The 8,631-nt window shown below is 36.5% G+C and overlaps 1 non-coding gene across 1 annotated transcript; it reads left to right on the plus strand.

Annotated features, from left to right (window-relative positions):
* The first annotated feature begins 440 nt into the window (after positions 1-440).
* LOC118904647 lies at positions 441-548 on the plus strand. Its single transcript, XR_005022094.1, has one exon. It is a non-coding gene; the product is annotated as a U6 spliceosomal RNA (small nuclear RNA).
* The last annotated feature ends 8,083 nt before the right edge of the window (positions 549-8,631 follow it).

An 8,631-nucleotide genomic window follows, 5' to 3' on the forward strand; every position in this document is an offset into this window, starting at 1 on the left:
TCTATTTCTGGAGTCCTGGTCTCTTGCCAGGATGCGCTTAAGTATCAGTGAGGCCCTGCCATAATTAACAGGACTTCAATTCCTAGATGCTAGAACTGAAAAATTATAATAACAATTAATTATTTAATATGTTATTGCTCTGGGAAAATAGTGTAATTTATTTGTAGATCCTAAATATTTTACTAGATAAATAGGTGACTTCTTTCAAACCTGCATCAGTTTCTCTTTCAAATGGGCTTTTTGAAAAAGTTCACCTATAAAAGTCCACTGTCCCCACTCTTGCTGATCATCACAAAGAATCATTTTCGACACCAGGATGTCCCAAGTCCTCCTTGTTCCTCTGATCATAAGGCAACATTCAGAGGGTCTCCAGAGAGTTCATTTGGATATGCAGGTCAATAGGTTTCAAAAAAAACATTTATTCTAAAGTGGCTACTTGAATGCTCGACTGGGCAGCACGTATACTAAAATTGGAATGATATAGTGAAGATTAGCAATGGCCCCTGCACAAGGATGACACTCAAATTCATGAAACATTCCCTATTTTATAAAAAGGGGGGCGGGCACTTCCCTGGTGGTCCAGTGGCTACGACTCTGTGCTCGCAAAGCCGGGGGTCCGGGTTCGATCCCTGGTCAAGGAACTAGATCCCACGTGCCTCAACTAAAGATCCTGCATGCCTCAATGAAGATCCCACGTGCCACAACTAAGACCTGGCAGAGCCAAAATACAAAAAAAAAAAAAAGATGCATGGAACTTCCCGGGCGGTCCTATGGTTTAGACTCCGTGCTCCCAATGCTTCAGGGGGCACGGGTTCGATCCCTGGCTGGGGAACTAAGATCCCACAAGCTCTGTGGTGTGGCCAAAAAAAAAAAAAAAAAAAAAATTACATTAAAAAAAAAGATACAAACTATTATGTATAAAATAAGCTACACAGATATATTGTACAATACAGGGAACACAGCCAATATTTTATAATAACTAAAAATGGAGTATAACCTTTAAAAATTATGAATCACTATATTGTACACCTGTGACATATAATACTGTACATCAACTATACTTCAATAAAGCGGCTCCTTGATATTTTTGTAAATTGTTTCATCAACATAAATTCAAATGTCAGCTTTCTGCATATTTTATTGGTATCCTCCTAAAATGAAACCTATTAAAGTATGACCAAATGTCCTCAGAAAATACTTGGATATTTTGCTCAATGCCTCTTTGAAGTAACTAGACTTTCCACAAGTTTTTATTTTTAAACAATCTCAAGCTTTCAGAAAAAGTTAGAAGTAGAGTACAAGGAACTGTTTGTTTCCTGAACCTTTTAAGTTTCTGGCCTCATTATCCCTGAATATGTTGGTATGTATTTCCTATTAACAAATATTCTCTCAACCAGAATATAATCATCAAAATCTGGAAATTAACATTGTTAAACTATGACCATTGTTAGCTCGGGCTGCCATAACAAAATACCATAGTTTGGGAAGCTTAACCAACAGAAATTTATTTTCCCATAGCTCTGGAAGCTGGAAGTCCAAGATCAAGGTGTTGGTCAATTTGGTTTCTGGTGAGAACCCTCTTCCTGGCTTGTAGATGCCTGCCTTCTCTTTGTGTGCTCACATGGCCTTTCCTAATTGTGTGAGCACAGAGAAACAAGAGAAAGCTCTTTGCCTTCTTATAAGGAAACCAATCCTGTCAGATTAGGACCTCACGTTTATGACTTCCTTTAACTTTAATTACTTCCTAAAATCTCTGTCTCTAAATACAGTCACATTGGGGGGTTAAGGCTTCAACATGAATTTGAGAAACACAATTCAGTCCATAGCAACTATCAAATCCTGAGACCCAATTAAAGTTTCACCAAATGTCCCAATGATGCCCTAAACAGCAAAAGGATCCAGTTCAGAATCACATTTTTGCCTTTAGTTGTCATTTCTCTCTAGTCCCTTAGTCTGTAACAGTTCCTCAGTCTGTCTTTGACTTTTATGACCTTGACACTTTTGAAGATTATAGGCCAGTTATTTTGTAGAATAAAATAGGAAGGTCAGGGGCTTCCCTGGTGGTGTAGTGGTTAAGAATCCGCCTGCCAATGAAGGGGACACGGGTTCGAGCCCTGGTCCAGGAAGATCCCACATGCCGTGCAGCAATAAAACCCATGCGCCACAACTACTGAGCCTGCGCTCTAGAGCCCGAGGGCCACAACTACTGAAGCCCACATACCTAGAGCCCGTGCTCCACAACAAGAGAAGCCACCGCATTGAGAAGCCCACGCACTGCAACGAAGAGTAGCCCCTGCTCGCCGCAACCAGAGAAAAGCCCGTGCGCAGCAACGAAGACCCAACGCAGCCAAAAATAAAAAAATAAAATAAATAAAAAAATAGGAAGGCCAGTGGCCTCCATCATTTCCTTAACTAACATACAGTAGTTCTATTTACTGACATCCATTTTACTCAACTCATGGAATTAAGCAAACTGTCTGTTCTATTACTGTAATCATATTATTCAAACAAGTATATGTTACCAGTTTACTTAATAATTGAATGATGCAATTTTAGCAGTTTGCCAATATGGAGTCTTTCTGAAACACCCAATTCAATACTTATTCATGTTTTACAAGTGCACTTAATGTGAGTGGTAATTTCTATGTTGACTTTATCAGAAAGTGCAAAGTTTGGGAGTTCCCAAGACCACACTCAGTTTCAATAATTTGTTAGAAAGATTTACACAATTCAGAAAAGCTATTATGCCTGCAGTTCCAGTTTATAATAGCAAAAGGATACAGATTAAAATCAGGTGAAAGAAGCAGCACATAAGACAGGGTCTAAGAAAGTTCCAGACACAGTCTTCCAGTGGTCCGCTCCCAGTGGAGTCAAGCAGACTGGGCTTACTAGCAGCAATGATGTGTGGCAATGTGCATGAAGTACTGGCAACAAGAAAGATCACCCAGCCTTGGTTTCCAGGGTTTTTATTTGGGCTTTGTCACATACACTTGGCCGGTCACCCACGTGGCTGACCTTAGTGTTTACCCTCCAGAGACCAGCTATTACCACACAGCCAAAGACCACACCATAAACCATATTATTACCAGAGACCATCCAGGTGGCCCAAGGTTCCCAGGTAAACAAATACACTTTATCAAGCAGGATATTCCAAGGTTCAGGGATTACCACCCAGAAGCTCAGAGCAAAGGCCAGACCTCAAACAATTATATGTTATCAGTTTACTTAATCCTTATTTGAATGATGCATTTTTAGTAACTTGCCTGTATAGAACCTTTCAAAAACATCCAACTCAATGTTCACTTGTTTTATAAGTGCAACGAATGAAAGTGGTCATTTCTAGATTGGCTATATTAGAAAGACTCTAAAGACAAGTTGCTAAAACAACAACAACAAAAAGAAACAAAGAAATTGCTCTTGCATCAGACAAGAGCAACATATAAAATAAAATAAACAAGACAACAATCAAGACTGGGAAGTAAACAACACAAAAATCTAGAAAGATTCTTCATTCAGATTGCTTGTCTAGTTTCTTTCTGTTATTTAAAGAATCTGAAGCTGAATATCTTAGACAATGCACTTTTTGTGTAATTTATGCCAGGAAGAAGATAGGAAATTTCAATCAGCAGACCCAAGGGTAAGCCCTTGACTTTACCACAAAAAGTTGGTGAATGAATGCATGTGTGTGGATCTTTATTCTCTAATCCTTTTTTTTCAGTTTTTAGCAATTTTTTTCAATAATATGTCAAACATTAGATAATAGGGATTTGACAGTGTTGAATTTTACCTAAGCCCTGTGCTTCTGGAAACAGGGAAGTTTAAAGGAACCTCACAGTTCACTGAAAAAAAGAAAAAGAAAAAAAAAAAGCCTTTCCGCATATGATTAGATAAGACTCACAAAACCCCTTGTTTACCTGTGACAAGGCCAGGCACAAATTCCTATGCTTTGCCTCATAACTTATTTCCTAAACTACTCATTTCACTGACCAATCAGAACAAAACGGTTGTTAGACAGACTGGTTAAGCTTCTCTCCTTCCTCCAGAGCCCTGAACTTTGGCCCACACCCAGCATGAGTCAGCAGACAACCCTGCTCAGAATAGGCTGGCTTGGGGTGGGAGGTGTGAACATTCTCTGACACTATCCCACCTGTCACCCCGCTTCCACGCACCCTGTCCTTCCTGGCCTTGTTCACCCCTCTCTGTACTCCTAGGATGCTTGCGGACTTCATTATGATCGCAGCATTCACCCTACTACAATAGTCCCTTTCCCTGCCTTGCAATAATCCTTTTGAACTAAGTCTCTGCTTTCTCAGTTGGTTTTTTATTTGACAGATGTGACTAAATGTTGGGGCTATATAGATTATAGGTTACATTTATGTAAGGGAAACTAGGTTAAAATTCACACTGAGGCAAGAAAAATAAGGTAAAGTTCAAGAGTGAATATGAAAATGAAGTTAGGGACCCACTCATTTGCTTTAAAGATTCTCAGGGGACTTTTAGCTGAATATGTATATAAATATATGTTTTTGTCATGTGAATATTCTTAAATCTAAAAATGTTATATGTATATATTTTATATATATAGTATGTCTATCTATGAACCTAAAATATTTTTTCTTTCTTTCCTTCTGTCTGTTCTTTATTTCTTTCTAATTTTCTTCCTTATTTCTCTTTCTTTTCCTCTTTTACAGACTAGAAGGCCTCTCTCCCCCCTACTGCTTTTTTTGAGTCACTACCCAGTTGCCAGCCAAATGCTGCCCTTCCTTGCCCCCCTTTCATGCTTTCCATGCCCTTTTAATCTCAGGCTTGGGCACAGGGCACAAAGCCCCTCTCCCTGAGGTCCACCCCTAAAACATAGCCCAGCTCTGAGGCACTGAATGCTTTTGGTGTGTTTACACCTTATCCATTCCAAAATCACTTAAAGTAGTAAATAATACCATTTAGATTGATTGGACAATTTGATTAAAAATCTCAAACTCTACTCAGATGGCCTATTTCTGGAATTCTTTGTATTTCTGGTTCATGTCTTAAATCTGAGAGATTAGTTTTTAATTATTGACTAAAGAAATTGTGGTATATGTATACAATGGAATATCGTTGAGACTTAAAAAAGGAAGAAATCTTGTAATTTGCAACAACATAGACAGAACTCGAAGGCATTATGCTAAGTGAAAATAGATAGAGAAAGACAAATAACATATTATCTCTCCTTGTGTAGAATCTAAAAATATATATACCAAAAAAAACCCCCAAAAAACTATGTTCATAGATACAGAGAACAGATTGGTGATTGCCAGAAGCAGGGAGTAGAGAGTAGGAGAAATAGGTGAACTATTTTTTGGGTGGATTTTTTTGGGTTTTTTTTTTTTTTTCTTGGTATTTTTAGTTTAGATAAATTGAAAAGAATAAAAGATAGAAGAGTTCATCACCAGAAGGTCCGTACTACAAAAAATGTTAAAGGAAGTCTTTCAGGCAGAAAGAAAATTATACCAGATGGAAACATAATACACAAAGGAATGAAGAGCACTTGAAATGGTGATTATTTGGATAAATATACAACTTTTAAAAATTTTCTTACTATTTAAGTGCTTTAAAAGATAATTAAATGCTTAAACAACAACAACAAAATAACAATGTACTCTGGTATTTATAATATATGTAAAGTAAAATGTATAAGAACAGTAGCATAAAGACCAGAGAAAAAGGAATGGACATATACTATTATAAGTTTTTATACCATAAGGAGTGGTGTAATATCACTAGAAGATAGAGAATGATAAATTAAAGGTGTGTACTAAAATCCTAAAGCAACTACTAAAATAACAAAACAGTTTTATAGCTAATAAGCCAACAAAGGCAATAAAATCAATTTATATTAAAAAAAAAAAGATAATCCAAAAGAACAGAGAAAAACAGGAAAAAAAGAGCAAAACACACGTAACATAAATAGAAAACAAATAGCTTAACAATATGACATCAAATATAAATGGGCTAAGGGCTCAAATTAAAAGACTTATCCTTGTCAGATTAAATAAACAATACAAAACCCAAATATATGCTGCCTTCAAGAAATACACTTTAAATATAAAGACAAGAATAGGCTTAAAAGTAAAAGGATGAGGAAAAGATATTCCGTACTAACACTAGTCATAAGAAAGCTGGGAGAGCTGTATTAATATTGGACAAAGTAGATTTAAGAAAAAAGAATATAACTAGTTATAAAAAAGGTAATTTCATAATAATAAAACAATTAATCAAGAGGACATAACAATTCTAAATATTTATGCCCCTAATAACAAAACTTCAAAATACATGAAGCAAAATTGGATAGAACTGCAAAGAGATATAGGTAAATCCACAATTATGGTCAGAAAAATCATTACTCCTCTCTCAATAGTTAACAGCTATAGACAGAAAATCCCCAGCTTTCTTCACTCAGATCTTAGGAGATAAGGTTGAGTATATCCAGCAATTTTCTTTATACAGTCAGAATCAGAGCAATCAAGAAACATTTGATTGCTGGTCAGCTATCATCATTTCCAGGTGCTATATTAATCAGAGCCAGATGTGTGAATCCATACTGGGAAGTAGCAATATATTAAAGAAATTAATAGCCCAGGAATCAGGGAAACTTGAATTCTCTCACTTAATAAATACATGACCTTGGGCAGATTGGTTAACTTCTTAAAGCCTCATTTTTTTCATTTGTAATATTGGGATAATAACAGCATCACTAGGATCTATTACATATTGCATTACCTATTATTATGTAACAATCTGAATCAGATACAAGTCATTTTAATCCCTGACACACTCCCATTTGGTCTGATTGGAATCTCTTTTTTGTCTCTCCCTCCGTCCTTTGTTTTAGAAAAAGAGTTTAGTTGATGGGAACACTGTTAAGTGTGGATATCACGGAAAGGATATCACTGAAACTAACAGTCACTTTCTATGCAAAGAAATACAGCCCTTTGTTCTGTGCCTGCAGCTGCCTCTTTTAGACTTGGCTCAAGAAGGTTTTTGTTAGTGCCTGCCAGACAGGATTATCTGGGATTGTGTTCCAGCAAGCCAAAGTCATGCCAAGCAGAGGAGTCAAGTAGCTGTGTATATTTAGTATCATGGCATGAAGCCACGTGTTGTAAAGAACACTGCAGCAGGAGCAGACCTAAGTCCTAATTGTAGCTCTATTAGGAAGAAGTGCATGACCCTTACCAAACCTGAACTCTCTAGGTCTAAATTGCATTACCCATGAAATGACAGAATTTGATACTCATGGTCACTCAGTTTCCGCAAATTCTATGTTACTAGGAATGACTCTCTAGAAACAAAATGTTCAGAAGACTTCAGTCATTCATTTACTCCTCCATTTATTGACCAGTTTCAATTCAGTAAGTGCCAGGAGCTGTTCTGTTCTAGACATTGGGGATTCCATAGTTGGGGGCAGCGGGTAGGAATGGTCAGGGGAAGAGTCCTTGCTTTCAAGAATTTTTAATTCCTTGGAGAAAAAGAATGATACACTAAAAGGTAAATATATAATATAATGGCAACCAGTAAAAACTTGAGGAAATATTGTTATCAAGAAGGCAATATGTAAAAGATTGTTCAATCCAGTCTATTAATATAGTTCCTTTTTCATAGTCATTCTAACACAAAAGGGAAAGATACTTCTTTCTTGATCAAGTCAACTAGAATGAGCTATCTCCCAGATGCATGGTTAAAAGTCAGTAGCATAAAAAGGTAGAAAATTTAGTGACAGCAAAATGAAAGAGTCAGCTCTGACAGAAGGGGATAGGGACATAAACAAATGAAAATGCTCGTCAGGGAACAAAAGAGGGGAAAAAAATGAGAAATGCCAGGTATAATTCTAAGTATATTTCAGGAGCTGTGTATCTGTTCATTCTTAACTCGTCACAACAAGTCAACCATTTATGTATTATTACTATTTTCCTCAGTTTAAAATAAAGAAATGAAGGCTCAAAGAGGTTGAATAACAGGCTGAAGGTCTGTGCTAGGATCTGCACGCAGTTCTCATTAAGTTAAAAATCAGTGCTCTTTCCCTGAAACTCTTTTAAGAGAGTGGAAAAGTATGAGCTCATCATTGTATAAGAACCTTGAAATTCTTGGTGTGACACTGTTATGTGACCAACCAGACACAGATCATGGTGTATCTTACCAAATACCAGTAGTTGTATTGTAAAAGTGTATATTTCACATTGAAGATTAAACATGTTGTATTTCTCTGAAATTTTAAGACTAATCCCTGTTTTACATGAAAAGAAAATCCCTCCAGCCTTTATTGAATAAAACAGATGGAACTGATAAGCGAAAGGGAGAAAAGGGAAGGAAGCTCACATAAGGCAAGCTTAAAGCGTAGAGCTTAATTCATGTTAATTATAAAAATAGGTGGTTGACTATAGCACAGAACAAATACTATTAGCAACACTTTCATGTTTGTGATTTGCATTGAAAACTGCTGATTTTGTCTGGTTGCAGTCACAAAGATTTCTATTTTTTTAAATAATACTTCTACTTAAAGATAATGAGTGGAGCTGAATCTTCTTTCATACTTCCAATTCTGAGCCTGATTCTTATTTTTATCTTAAATATTAAAATCTTCATGACCAAAGCTTC

The sequence above is a fragment of the Balaenoptera musculus genome, chromosome 11 (genome assembly GCF_009873245.2).
Source record: "Balaenoptera musculus isolate JJ_BM4_2016_0621 chromosome 11, mBalMus1.pri.v3, whole genome shotgun sequence".
NCBI classification, from domain to species: domain Eukaryota; kingdom Metazoa; phylum Chordata; class Mammalia; order Artiodactyla; family Balaenopteridae; genus Balaenoptera; species Balaenoptera musculus.